General features: G+C 31.0%; 1 protein-coding gene across 1 annotated transcript in view; it reads left to right on the top strand.

Moving 5' to 3' along the window:
- The window catches only part of LOC129958258 (sodium-dependent phosphate transporter 1-A-like), an 85097-nt gene that overhangs the window by 29781 nt on the left and 39045 nt on the right, over positions 1-16271 (top strand). The gene's annotated exons all lie outside the window — the stretch shown is intronic.

Below are 16271 nucleotides of genomic sequence, written 5' to 3'. Positions count from 1 at the left end.
TATTTCCCCTATTGGCAACTTTCGATGTTAATTTTTTTCCTGCGGAATTCATCTTTCCGTGCCTTTCACAGTTTGATTATGAAATTGGTTTCATTTCGTTCATTCGTTTTAGCTGCAGATGCCGCCAAACAGGGAAAGTTATTTTATGGAAACCCTCTATATCAAAATGTTCTGAGTACATAACTTTGAAAACTGATATATGAAACTTCTTGAAGCTAATCACTTGCTTTAGTCTAAGAATCAATTTATAAATTTGTATTTACAGATTTGCCATCACACCAGGATAAGTGTGTGTCTTTCCTATAATATTTAGAATAGTAAGGAATATTAGTAATAGTGTTGATTTGTTACAACAATATTTCAATAGCTTCATCGTTAAAAAATAGCTCTTTTAATGAAGTTATCACTAGCTTCTATTTTTGCAGTAGATTTAGAGTATCTCAGATAATCTCAGCTGATTTCTAATGCGAAAGTTATTTTTATTCATGTTTTAAATTATTCTGAGTGAGTGCACATAGGTATGAGCATGTGTTTGGAAAATTTGGATGTAAAATAATTTTGGATTATGACTGCGTAAACGCTCGGTTTATAGAAAAGTCTAAGATTAAATTATCATACCATTTTCAGACACCTCCACAAGTGTAAATTGTTGCTTACATAAGTTTTCCGAATTTACGAAATTTTAAACAAACTCTAAGAGAATATTTAAGGGAATTCATTATATCTCGAATATATTCATTTCACTGCTGAAAAATAATGTGTTATAACAAGAAATTGTACTTAATATTCAATGAGTTAATAGTGAGTTTGAAAGCTAATTTATCCAAAACAAGTTAAACATAAACACTATTTGGAAAAATAAATTTGTAGATTATAAAACGCAAGTTAATAACTTTTATGATAAAGGGTAATCAAATATGTTATGCACGTTGCAAGTGATGAAAAGCACACGTCGAAAGTCAAGTTGAAAGAATTAAAAATCATTGACAGATGTATAGGAATAACAGAAGAGGTCCAAATCTAAATCAAAATTACCAAAGAATGCAATGCATACTTAATTGCAGAACCATAAATTATAATGTAATAATCTAGTTTTAACAGATCCGAGGAGTTATATATTTTTTGTAGATAGGATCATCTGATTCGCGTAATTTGCTAGAGATAAGTTTTAAAAGATCCAATATCTTGTTGCATTTCTTTTTGAGGTTACAACTTGAATGTAAGTTTTGAATCATACAATATTCTATAATTTTTTTTTCTCTAATACGACAGAAATTATAATTCCATTGAGCAAAATGTCCGGATTTGGATGGAACTGTGGAAGATTGTACTGATCGAGGATAGAACCTGGGACCTTGTAGTTCGCAGCCCAGTAACATAACCACGATACAAAAGCAATTACTCGTGCAGCGTAGTTGTTAACTGGTTTATCTGCTATTCACTACAGACTCTCCCTCCAGTGAGTCGGAGGTCAGACGAACGATATGACTGTTGAATGGTGATGTATTAGCTGTTGATTCTAATGCGCCTGTATCCATTTGAGTAGCGCCAAGCGTTATGGCTAGCGTGTGTGGGTGAATGGTTGCTGTTGCTGCGTCAAGTGAGTCTGACGACTTTGGGTTGCTGCGCCAAGTGAATCTGACGACTTTGGTTTGCTGTGGGTAGATGGCGCCACTACAGCTGTACGAAGCTTGAAGGTCCGTCGTCCGTGGTCACCAATGTGGCGAATTGGTAGGAGCGAGGATAGAGCCTGGGACCTTGTGGTTCGCAGTCCAGTAACATGACCATGATACAAAAGTAATTGCTCGGGTAGCGTAGTTGTTAACTGGCTTATGAGCTATTCACCACAGAACTATGACGTTTTCAGAAAAACATGCATTTTGTCGTATCAACCGAAAATACAAATACGTTTTATTTGTCACGTTCCGTTATCTTTCTTGAGAACAGCTTGAAATTGCCTATTTATAAATGTTATGTAAAGAAACTGTAAAATGAAATTTTAAAGGAGTTCAGATTCTATTATAGTAAAAGATGAATAATATTCACAGATGAATGGAGTTATTTCGAAAGCGTTAAAAAATTTCTAGAGAAAGCAAACCACTAGTGTATAAAATATATAACTTGTACATTATATTCTTGAATTTTGATGAATTAAAATTATAAGATTTTGCTGGATTCCTGGATACATCGGTTTTTCAAATATGTTAGCATTTTTGAGTCGTAGACTTTCAGGAATGCACAAATAAATAATAAGCTACATAAGCTATCGGAGATTTTAAATCATGCAATTTTAATAAACGCAAAAATAACAACTATTTCGCATTAGGTCTACGTATGTTTCACATAATATATGCTTCACTCGGAACACCGCCAATATGCCAAGCATTTACATCTTTCTTCATATCTTAACTGTGTGTGAAAGGTTTAAAAATTGTAGAAGTAAAGGATTTGGTTATATCCATTCTCATTAGCTGGGTGACCCTCCTCATTCTAATTTATTGCAGAAACGGGCTTAATGAAGATCGTATCATTCAGAGTACCTGCGGCTCTTCACTTGTTTTTGTTACAACTTTTTCATTAATGATTCTCCTTTTAATTCCATAAGCACATCAGTCATCATTATACAACAATTGGCGTCGCATGACTTAACCTGTTAACTGGATAGGACAAAATATTTCAATGGAAACGAATTGAATATAAGTTAATTACCCGGTTAACAAGTTAAGCAGATCCTAGTGTCATAAAACAATAAACTCACACTCCTACTCACTTTATATTTTGCTTCCTAAAGGGCTTCACATAAAATGTACACATGCAGCATACATATCATTTTTATAGAAGCCATATATAAAGAATAAATTCTAACAAATTGTTATATTAACAGCAAATAATGCATCATTTGACAGGAAAAAGTGTTAATTTCAAGTGCTTAGAAGTTAAATTATGTGATTTTAATGAGACTGATTTTTCGGATTCGTTCTGATGAATAAAGTAAACAATAACAATTTCTTGCTCACAATACTCTATGTACTATTAATCACATAGAGTTTCTTTTAATTTATTACACAGGTCTTAAAAATATTTCAGTTTTAAGTCGTTCGATCTTCTCTCCCATCATTTTTTATGACAGAAAGCAGTGTTAATACCAGTAAAAAATAAAACCCAGTCTAACATTTCGTGAGAAAATTTTCCATCAATTAAAGTTACCGAGTTAATAACCTTAAGAGTAAAGTTAAATGATCTCGAGTTGATTGGTGTTTCGGGATTTTTAGTGAACGGTGAAAACAGCGCAATGGTAAGGGCTCATAGAACTGGACTATGTGCACGGGATTTTTAAACACACTCTAGAGAAAAAAAAGGAAAACACTTTCTCAGTTTATGCAGTGTTATCTGTTTGCGTTTGTTTACTTAAATTCAGTTCTTAAAGTTTTTTACTTAAATTCAGTTCTTAAAGTTTTTACTTAAATTCAGTTCAGTTGTAAATTAATTAAATAAAATATTTTCAGAAAAAGTGAAACCAAAACTTTCGTCAGATTCATTATGTATTGTCTTCATCGTCTATAATAATGGAAAATTGCTATGGTATCTATTTCTCGAATCTATAGAAATAAAGATTGCAAGGCAGCTTCATTTTTTTTTGTATTTGTCCTTTAAGAAATAGATAAGTGTTTACATAAAGTTGCTTCTAAGTCATAATATGAAGTCATTTGACGTCATCTTGGGAAGAAAACAACTAAACTGATAACGAATAAGATGAAAACATGATCCTAACGGAAGAATCTGAAGATAATGATTTTGACACTTTTCAACAGGAAATAAAGGCTTCAGAAACAGAGAAAGTAACTTAGATAATCCATGTTTGATATTTCGACAAACATTTATTGATTGATAAAGCGGAAGATGTCAGAACGAAGAATTATTATTTGTATATCTGCAAGATTTACAGTGGTGAACTGGATATCTCAGGTTTAAGGACCACTCATTTTGCTAAATCAAAAGTTGTTCTAATGGCGAATGACTTCAAGAACTTCTTAGTTTAGTTTGGTTATATTGACATCCCGTTTTAAAGCAACACTAGGGCTATTTTAGGATGGACCTCGTAATTCTGAGCCACGTCAGATGACGAGGGCAGCACCAGCCTGGCACCCTCTCTCAAAATATTTATCGACAATTTCTACACCACACAACGGGAGGACGTTTGGCCCCGACTGATTTAGCCTGCCCAGGACCCACTTACACGGCGGTTCTTTGGTGGAATCGGGTCTCGATCTTCAAACTCTCCGGCTCTGAAGCTGAGACCTTACTACCAGGTCACCGCAGCCCCCCGCAAGAACTTCATTGCCATAGGTTAGGGAATATTTTGCCCACTTTTCGATAGAATTTTATAACATTAGTCGCTACTGCCCTTTAGAATTCATTTTAAATTGTCAAATGCGATAATTGTAAGATAAATATTTATTCCTTGAAATGAAATTCAACGACCGAACTTTGAAATAAATTAATAAAGAATCGCTGCAAGAGTAAATTAATAAATTGAATAAATTGATAATAATAAAATGACTCACAAAAGATATATAATAATGATGAAACCAATAGCAAATGGCTTCCTGTTTGTAATTTACTGAATCTCACTACATTCTGTTTTTGAATATACAAAGAATCCAAAAGAAAAAGATCTCCGCCATTATTAAGTACCAAAAAATCGATAACTGCTGAGGCACTTTCCTAATTAGGAACATAATCTATGTTTCAGTCATGTCAAGATCAGAATTCTTTCCTCCGTGAAATATATTAGATCCATCCTTGTCATGTATTAGATTTTTCAGGAGTGGGATGATATGCGGGCTTTTTTTTTAAATCGTGGAACAATCTCTCGAGACACTCTGTCAAATTCCAAACATGCTATGACAAAAAACTTAATTTCTCTACTAATTTCGAATTAATCTGCAGTATAGAAAATAAATGTGTGCATCAAAAAGAAGTCCAGCTCTGAAGGAAACTTCCAATAATATTATTGCATTATAAATACATTATCGATATTTTTGAGAATAACTATGTGTTTGTTGCTAAATCCAACTAAATTCACACTTTTTTAAACAGAGCAGAAACCAAATGTTTTTCTTCAAGGTTTGTAATAAATTTCTCCCGATTAGCTCTCATTCGAAATGAGCAGTAACGTTTTCTTGTGGAATTTATATGCGTATTAAAATAGGTGTCCAACTGTGGATTTATAATTAAGAAATGATTAAATTTTAAATAATCAAAATGCAATTAATAATTTTACGGAATTTATTTAAAGTTTAATTTATTTAGTGTTCTGTACACTGAAACGATATTTTATCTCACGTGTAGAATATTACAAATGTTTTCGCAATAGTGGTTGAATGTCTATTGTAATGACATCACTTTGTGGTTTTACTATCACATTACGTTGAAACAATAAATTAACATGAATCACTAATACCAAATGAGTTTTCCATAAAGTCGGAAAAAATTATGGCACGATGGAGGAACCATAAATCATGCTTATATTATACATTACTAGCCGCCTATGGCTACCATTTGCCCAGATTATTGATTATTTTTTGGCTATTTAGTGACTCATATAGGATGCATATATTTTTTAAAAGAAATTCGTCTTGCTATTTGTTAACCACTGAAAAATATGAATCTGTAAATTTAAAAGCTTATATTACGAAATAAAGACAGAAGTGGAAATCCTACCTCGGAGTTAATAATTGGCAAAAGAGCAAAATTGAATATTTTGATGTATGAACTTCAATTCCATCATAACTTTCAAAAAAATACATCGAATTAATTGTATATTAGATTAAAATAGTATCGAAATTCGGTTGAAAATTGTATAGAAATGAAATTGATATGATTAAAAAGAGAATTGCTTTTAGTCTTTAGATAATACAAAGACCCCTTTTGTAAGATAATCTTTTTGGAAGATATGAACTTCAATTTCCTTTTCATCTTCTTTCCTCTGATTGAATGGACTTTTTGGTGACACGAAAAAAATTTTGCAGTACATTTCTAGCAATATTTTGTACTTCTATTAATTAGTTAAGCAAAATGTCGAATTCAGTGTAACTTTAGAAGCGTTCAATGAAGCAGTCTGAAATTCTTAAGACTGTTTTTTTATATTTAACTGTTGCCATTCCATAATAAGTAATAAGAATGATTTTAGTGCCACGTACATTAGTATTATATATTTATATAAGGTAAAACATATTTTTGAGCAGTTCCGTGGCCGAAGAGAGAGAAGCCACTTTGAATTTTAAATTTTGCTTTTATTCCATCCAGGAAGGTATAATTTATGTACAAGCAAGAAGCGACGAGGTACTTCAATCTACATCGTAAGAACGAAAAAAGAAGAGAGCGCGAAATATTTATCCCCGATCATTATATAGTATGATATTCTGATAGGAATTTCTTTACACATGTCGATTTAGGTAAGGGAATTATAGGTATCTTTTAATAGAATTTGTTTAGATTGATAGATTTTTATCCCTTTATTCGGAGCGTGAAAACCATTGATTTAAGCTTTTCTACAGAGCTTCTGTAGCATTCATTAAATAAAAAAAAAGGTGGAATTGGATCAGGAAATAAGAGAACATTTTAGAATGAGGTTAATATGGACTAAATTAAGATAAAAATTAGGAAATTAATTCAGATTTAATTTAGACTTATAGATATCATTATATATATATATATATAATACAATACAATACAATAATTTGTTTGATAATCAGATAAGGTTCTTACAAAAAAATCTTTCTCTACTAAATACAAAATTATTTTTTTTTATTTAAAAAGGGCATTTTTTAATAGCAAAAGAGGACAAAGCACAAAAAAATATCGTGACATTATGATTTAAACACATTCAACTCTTGTAAAATTATGCCTTCGATGTATGATTTCAGACATTTTGTAAGCGAAAGATAAGTTGGTCTTATCCCCTTTTATTTCATTAAAACAGATTATGATAATCTGCCGTAAAGGACTATATGATTCTTAAATTACTCATGAAAATAAGCGGTACATTGCGAATGTAATTGAAATATTTGGCTATTTTATTATAATATCCTCTCACAAAATATTGCTCTAGTAATTAATGCTATAGCACTGAGTTCTATTCCGATTTTTAAAAATTTTTGACTTGTAGGAGACTATGAAATAAATTTGACATTATTTCAACGCATAGTATATTTCAGAATTTATTTTACGCGTTTACAAGCTAGTATACCCGGTTAGAAACAACACATTTTAAATTGATTGAAAAATAAAATTTCATTCATACATTGAATTGAAAAAAAAAATATTATTTGTGATTCTGAAGATAACTTTATTTTTTTATTCTTTAGTTATAAAATGTGCACAAAAATTTGCCAACTTCTATATTTTAAGATGTTAACACTCTTGAAATTTATATAAAATTGATAATCCATCCAAACTTTTTGCAAATAGCTTAAGAAATCCATGTTAATAATAATATTCATAATAAGAAATGCATTCGATATAAGGCATCAGTGGCCGCAGTGGGCATGTGGTAATGTATCGGCTTCGGGACTGGACGGTTTCAAGTTCGAGGCCTGATTCCATCGAAGAACCGTCGCGTAAGTGGGCTTGGTGAACGCTAAATCCGTTGGGGCCAAACTTCCCCCTCCCGCGTGGTGGGGAAGCTTGGAGAGGGGAGAACTAGCTCAGGTGTCATCCCCGTCGTCTGACCGAGGCTCAAAATAACGAGATCCATCCCAGTATAGCGGGTTGCTTTAAACCCGGAAGCTAAGATAGTTAAACTAAACAATTATCCTCTAATTGTACACGGTTAACAATACATAAGCACATTTATTTGAGAATATTATCACTACACTAGATTATAAGTCTATTCTACAACAGTGAAAATTTCTCTTGTTTTGAATTTTCACTGAAAATGAGAAAGAAAAGAAAACCAACGGGCAAGGAATCCCTTTCTGACGTAGAAAAAGAAAATTCCTTTATTTTATGTATCACTAATTTTCAGTATTTGATTATAAACGCTGTGGATTATCATCTATGTGCAGGCGTCAACAAGAAATAAATAGGAAATATCTATAATCTCGGTATTTATTACCGTATCCTCACAAGATTAATGAGAATGGCTTAAAGATACAGGTTTATTATGTTAATTTATTATTTAATTAACATGGTTAATTAATTAGTATTTCGAAGTTTCCTTATTACAACTACCGTTTTTCGCTCATCTTAGCCCATATCCTATCAAGTAAAAAAGTTTTTAAAAAACTACCTTGATTACAATAGCGCTGATCATTGTTTATCTAAATGCGCTGCTGTTTTACTTCCTTGCATGGTTTCATTCCTTTTCTCTCCAATTTGTTAGGAGCATTTTGCGTTATTTAACTATTGCTTCTTTTATAATGCTAATTTCTTTCGAATGTGTCCAAAATCCGATTTGTTGCTAACATAATATTTTATTTGATCTTCAAATACTGACTTTCAATCTGTATAATAGACAGTCCTCGTAACTTTGAATACGCTTGGATGGCTCCAGAATGAATTCTGTGCTAGCATTCCACATTTCATATTTGTACTAAATGCAATGCGGAAAATGTATTATAAAATTTATTTTAACTTTAAATACTAAATTATCCCAAATAATACTCTTGTTCCTATGTGGAATTTTCAGGACTATTTCGATTATCCAACGTTCTATCTTCATTTATTTTGAGCTATTTTCGTTATTTAAAAATGCTTACATTTTGTTCTGCAAATCAATATAAAATGATATTGGAAAGAATGTTTGGCCATGTTTCTCCAGCCATCAAAATCTTTGGATTAAAGAGAAAAAAAATACTTTATAAGTAAGCAAAAATTATTGAAACACATTTTTATTAATGTACTAAATAGTAGAAATTTCCAATTTTGATTATTTTTAATTTTCTATTTATTAACCCTTAACTGGGGAAATACGGTATCTCAGACCGCTAAGGATAGACTTTCGGTCATCCATACTCTATTTTTAGCTCAATCGAATGGATTGACCTTGTAGTTTCTTATTTCATGACCTTCACTTGGCGTGCACTTTTCCAACCGGTTTCAGCGGATATGTTTAAAAATATTTTAACTATTTCTTTGTTCTACCTCGGTGAGATCGAGCCTCCCTTTTAGTGTTCCAGTATTATACAAGACTCAGCAGATGGCTTTAAAACGCGGTCTTCGAAATTTCATCTTACCTACCGATCTTCGTTATGAAACAGAGCTCCAGAGACTTTTTAATGAAGCAGAAAGTGATTTTAGTGATGAGGATAATTGTACAAAAGATTTTTTCGATGAAATTTCGCATTCGACTTATTCTGATATGTATGTTTAAATATAATTAATTTTTCTAGTGATAACGTATTTTGAAAATTTCTAAAATAAATTAATATACCAAGAGAAATATCTACAGAATTTTCAGGCTGAATTTTATACTAGCACTTATTCTGTATATTTAAAATGCCCTCGAAAACCATTCTAAGAATGTTCATAAGTTTCTGCGTAGAAAAGATGAGGCTAAAAAAAAAAAGGGTCAATTTTAACCTTGTCAAATTATTTATTTTTCATATAATTGTTGAATATTCCATTATATTCTTTTCTATATACCTTTGTATATTGGAAAAATAAATATGATTTAAAAAGTAAAACGTAATATGTTTTTCAAGAATATTATTTGCTGTAACATGCAATTTGAGAAGTTTTGAAAAATTTCTAAAACATATTTATATATCAAGAAAAATGTTTGCAGAGTATATTGGCTGATTTTCATATTAATTCTTCCATCAGAAAATTTAAATTGAGTGTAAAGGAAATGCCGTCTCGTAGATGACACCTCCCCTGTTAAGTCCTAAATTTTCACCTCCTCAGTTAAGGGTTAATATAAATATCGTAGTATCTTGAAATCAATTTTTTCTCAAATTCATCACAGGGTAATGATACGCATGTGATACCAAATTTCAATCCACCTATTTACTTTTAATGAAATTATGTGAATACCAAAGTATTGTATGGCTATCAAGAGTGCATAATCATGAAAAGTGAATATAATAAGAAAAAATATCGAATACTAATAAGAAATAAGTTATAAAAAGAAGGAAAAAAATTCCCAATTATGATCATTCATTAAATATCGTATTGTGTTCTGTTCATCTTCTTGCGTCTGTTTTCATGCATATTTCGTTTATTAGAAATACGAAACCACAATGCAGAGGGCAGCAATACACGTGTCTTCAAATTCAATTTTTCAAGTATGCATTTTCCTCCACATTAATCCATACTTTCCCCATTTGGCACTTGAGCTCGGAGATTCTATTATGTGCATCAAAATTTCCATTGGGTTCAAATCCATTCATACCATGAACGGATGCCACATCACCAATACTAAAAAATAAAATGACTCATATGGTAAATAGAGCAAACGCAATCTATGAATGTCCAACAGAAAAATTTATAAGATCTCTGGTAAAAAGAAAAATTCATTTAAATTTAAACAATGAATATTTAATTATGACAGTTTCACTGCATTATTTACTTAAGCAGCCGTCTTAGTTCGAGTATTAGCATTCGTTTGTGATATTAAGAGGTAAAATGATATTTTGCGGTCAGAGACATAAGAGAATGTGTGAATCTTACCTTCTTATACAATTTTCAATAGACATAACTATTTTGAAAATGGTGGGATGTGCCGATATAAACTATGAGGAATAACTTATCATATTCTGATTTAGTTCAAATTTTTACAAGATTTATATGTGTGGATGTTTTACAATTTAAATAAATCAAAGGAATATTTTCACGTCGAAATATTCAGGTTTAATTTTGAAATATTGCAAACGCAATTCGACCGTATAGGATGGCTGAAATAAAATATTCCGTTTTTATTGTTATTATTATTACGTAAAGTTCTGTTTGTACTCAGCTTGGAAGTGAAGCACACCCTCCATATATTTATGCTGACAGTGTTGGCAGCTTTCCCAATTGTGTTGCCTTCATTGAGAATACTTCACATTACGTAGTAAAAACAAAGACATTTGGCTCCTGTCCCTTTTTTAGATGGTCTTTCATTGAAGAAAAAGCTCGCTTCTGCTTGTAAGCTTCTTTAATCGATTTTTGACAAAAGTAAAAGCATTCGGAGGCTCAAGATCATTATCCTTTTCAGTTGTACCTCCTCTCTTTCATGAGTGCGACTGGTCTCCCCAAAATTTTCTCGCATCCTCTGAAGTAAAGGTGTTATCATCCACCCGCACAAAAATTTATGGAAGTTGGGAAAGACGGAGAACATCTTGCATGGCACTGAAGCACAATAGTTACAAAATATTAAACTTTGGTGTGGATTTAGAATATTTACAAAATCTATAGCGAGATGATTGGCGAATTTTTTGGCGATTTATCTCTGGCATGCGGTTAATAGTGTCCTAAAATCGAATTTGTGTTTTAGAAATTTTTTTCTCAACCTATTGAGACCAAAATTAGCCACAGAGTTACAATTGTAGTCACAATATCACATACCAAATTTGGATAGTTAAATCATCGCGTTTCTGAGTTATTGGGCTTACATGCTTCTGAAAGTATGGACCAACAAACAGTCAACCTCTTCTTAAATTTAGCTCAAACTTTGCTATGTTTCTTCACCATAGATGCTCAATCTGTCGGCAGAATTTTATCTCTCGAGCTTTCTTTATTTGCAAATATCGTGTTCACTTATATTCAGACAACCGGACCCGCAGGATTTCTTTCAATGGGGGACAAAAATGTAAAAAATTGTAGTAGAGACTATGTGTTAAATTTCATCCGCCTAGCTCAAAGCGTTTTTGAATTCTCTTATCTAAAGACAGACAAAAATGTGTTTTTTCGGACTTACGGAGGTCTGAAACGTGGAGATTCGTCAAAATCTCTACTTCAAATTTTTTGACGACGACACTACTTTCTCTGTATTACGTATACGAGAAAGTAAAAATCAGTGAACACTATTTTAACGGAGTGATGGAACTGGCTTTCTCCGTTGTTCGTGCCCAATTCAAAAACAGAAAATTTGCATTTATTTTTAAACATCTGTACATAAATTATTCTTAAGTTTTCAGAGAATGATCAAATAAAAAAAAAGTTAGCCTCATTTACTTTAAAAGCTAATTTTCTATTCTGAAAGGTATAAGATCAAAATGATCATGCACATAGAAGGTTAAATATGTGTAAAATAGTGCCCTCACAAAAAAAATGTGCAATTATTAAAATAAATTTCAGAAAAGACTGAAAAGGTGAAACTAATTTTTTTTATTAAGAAACAATAAATCTAACTAAACACTCCCTTCTTATTTCACTGCTTTTGAAGCCTCTTTCAAAAACTTAAAATTGGAAAAGTCATCATTTTTGGTGAAATAAAATACATTTACATACATCTAAGCACATTTAGTGCGTCTTGAAATGCAAGAAGTTCATATATCAATTTATAAAGATGCATCTGACTGATAACGTTTCACTGCATTGCATTTATCAAACAAAAATGAAACACACTGAGCATCCCAAACTATCTGCATGGTTTCTAATGGATGAAATGGAAACGCGAAGTCTTTGATATTATGACAATCCAAATTCATAGCATTCGTTTCATCAAGTAATACTAGGAGCAACATTTCATGATATCAATGCCATATATTTCAGTATTGGAGTCGATGCATTGAGATTGTATACTAAAGACTTGTAAAATCTTTTTTTGCGTAGAATCTTTTATGTAGAATTTTCAAAAATTATCTACAAAAGCTTTTAATGCATGTATTCACATATATATAATAGTATATATATTACATATAATTATATTTATGTAATAAACTATAAGGAGATCAAAATGTTAAATAAATTAAATGCGTCATGATGTAAAAGTTGGTTTAAACCTGGGTGGATTTTGAGAATACAAGGCCACAGGAGCAACATTATTTTGAGTCATAACTCAGAAAAACAATATGGATGCTAAAAATAGGAAATTAAATAAATTTATGTGTGCTTTTAATTTGAAGCCCATATTATTTTTCTAATATAAGTTATTCATCTGAAGACTATTCTTATATTGTTATTTATCGGTTCCTAATGTTTATTCTCTACCGTTTCCACAAAGTTTATATTTTAATATTGGCAAAGACATGTGAATGTTTTCCTTCGTCATCTTCAAATATATATGAAATGGATAAAACTTTTATGACAACCTGCCTGCTCTTACACTTTATTATTTCAATCTCAAAAACGTTTCTCATTTTCCACGATAAAATAAAAAAATGAGGGTCTCTCCGAAAATTCCCCGCATACTCAATGAAATAAAGATATTATCCTCCTCCCAAGCATCCATTTGTTAAAGGCCGTGCATGGCATTGGCGAAATATAACTCTTTGGCGTGACATTAGCATTTTTACTGATTATAGGGTGGCGATTTTATTTGGCAATAAATCCCCGGCATGCGGTTAATACGTAAGTATTTGAAAGGCGAATACTTTGGGAATTTTTTTTTCCATCTATTGACATCAAACATTGACAGAGAACTACAACTGTAGTTAAAAAATCTCATACTCCATTTTATCCATTTAAGTCATTGCGCCTTCGATTTAATTCATTTACATGGATGCGAATTTGCAGGCCAACAAATAGTCAGCCCTTAAATAGAATTATTTAAAAAATTTTTTATAAATTTACACTTTAGATACTAAAGATATAAAACTTCATCTGCCTCATTCGCCTCCCTAATTCTAGTTTTCACTGTTTGGAATGATCGCGGAAATACAGGTCGATAGATGTTCAAGCCCTTGATGGACTTTGTTTAAAATTTAATACGGATCTCCTTTTAGATGATACGCCACTCTCATTCTTCCATTTGGTTGCTATCGTATTAACTTGTTTTCGGAAATACAGATTTCCTCAGAATGGATTTCTTTCAAAATTTTACAGAATTCAGCAAGTTTGGATTTATACCAAATTTCGTATTTCTGGCTTCAAGTGTTTTGAGTTTTCGTATTCTCAGACAGACAGAAGTATTTCGAAAAATGTGTTTTGGGATTCATGGAGATTCGATAAAATCTCGAATTCGAATATTTTGACGAGCACAATCCTTTTTCTTTTCAACTTCATATACTAGAGACTAAAAACTAACAGTCATATCTTTCGATATTTCCGTCTTTTTAAATGGGTTGGAATTATAATATGAAATGATTCAAATTTTCATTTAAATAGGAACAAAAATCGGTAAATTGTTCTTATTTTATATTTGTTTTTCTTCATGGAAGTTAAGAAATAATGACAACTTTTCAAATAAAAAATGGGAACTGAGTTCATGAAATGAGCCAACTTTTTTATGAACTCTAATGATAATGAAGTGAATATTTCATATTCTTTCGGAACATAAAGCTCTGTCAACTTTTTTCAATACTGAAAGTGCATTCCATTCAAAATACTGACAAACAAGGAAGCACAATAAAATGATACCCCAACTTTTCTTTTAAAAATGAGCCATTTGGGATACTTGAAAATATTTCTTAAGAAATAATATCTAATTGAAGTACAAAAGTTGAAAATGTTTCCGCCGTATCTTTCTTATCCTCAAAAAATTTTGTTCAAAAACTTGAGTGAATTGAAATGAAAAAGAATTGTGTAACAAAACAAAGTTAGACAGTTTCAAACATAACTAAAAATAAACGCTATAAAATATAAATGGTATCCTAAATTCAATTTGCTCGCCCATTTTCTGATAAAAAATGTCAAATGAAAGGAATGTCTTCGAATGGCAATGAATGAAATAAAAGCACTTAATGATTATAAAAAAATAGAATTAAACTTTGGAGTCAGACAGAAAATAATAATTAAACAGTGCCGTTTTTGAAATTATAACAAAAGAAGTAAAGACAACAAATTATTATAAGAGAAATCGGAGCAACATTTTAAAAATACAAAGACATATTGAAAGGTATTAAAATACTAAAATATCATGATCTTGTTTTAAATTTGGAGATCATGTCTGCTACTTTTGCTTTCATATATATATATGTATTTTCATTCCTATGATTTTCCATAAATCAGAGTTCATTTAAGTGAAGTTCACTCATGCTAATGTGTAATTACACTATCTGATGAAAAGTATGCGAACGCTATCGAAAGTACATATTTTTTTGAATTTCTCCATAAAGACTAGATGAACTGCATTTGAATTGCGCCCAATAATAAATATAAAAAGGAAATAATTTCGAAACAATAAGTATAAAAAAGGCATGAAATCACATTTCACAGTGAAGATTCCGTCACGAGAACATAATGGCCACTGGCCAGAAATTAATGAAAAAGAAGAAAAAAAATTAGGTCACAGAAAGCTGATAACGATTTGTAACTTTCATCAGTGGTTTTGTTTATTATGCGAAATACTTACATTCAGTTTCTTAAAAAAAAAAAAAATGTATTCAATATACAGTATATGTATTCAAATAATTTGGCTTATGACATGCCTAATTTCCAATTAAATTGTTCGAAGTTTATAAAAAAGATAAAAATATGTTATCAGTACAATGTATTAAAATTGAAAGTTAATTTTAACTGCATGTAAGGCATAGCGTCATTTCAATGCCAAATACATAGATAAACTGTCATAAAAAATGCAGTTGAATGCAGGAAGATAAAAAAGATACTATTATTTCAGCTAGCTAAATTTCTGTTGCTTTCTAAGAGAAATGAAACGATGAAAGATTTTCTATAAACTCATTAAAAAAAACTTGAATCTTCGAGTCACTGAATTAAAATATAAAAAGGAAGAAAAAAGCTAAATACCCTTGCATATTTATAAATTAAGTACTCATTTAAATTGCAATAAATTAGGCAATATAAATAATAATAAATTTTATTACACTATACCTTTTATTTACACAAATATTCGAATGTAACGTCAGATAACTTGATATACTTTTATGTAATTAAAAATATCCAGATACCTTTAGGCAAAAGGAAAGGGAGAAACAATTACGGTGTTGGTTGTCGTCGAATCTCTGAAACATCGTAAATGTTCCATAGATTCGATGAAAACCTTGCCTCACCTCATCGGAATGAAATGAATTTAAGCGTCTTTATGCTTTGTTTATCTTGCAGATGCATTTACTAATATGAAGTGAAATGACCTTTTGATGATGACTACTACTCTATGAGGAAAGCTATCTATTAGTTTCTGAAGGAACTGCACGCTATTCTTGGGAAAGAAAACTCCGTTTCTG

Source organism: Argiope bruennichi, chromosome X1 (assembly GCF_947563725.1).
Source record: "Argiope bruennichi chromosome X1, qqArgBrue1.1, whole genome shotgun sequence".
In the NCBI taxonomy this organism is placed as follows: Eukaryota; Metazoa; Arthropoda; class Arachnida; order Araneae; family Araneidae; genus Argiope; species Argiope bruennichi.
The sequence above is the reverse complement of the archived record's forward strand: the minus strand, read 5'-3'. Positions and strand labels throughout refer to the sequence as shown.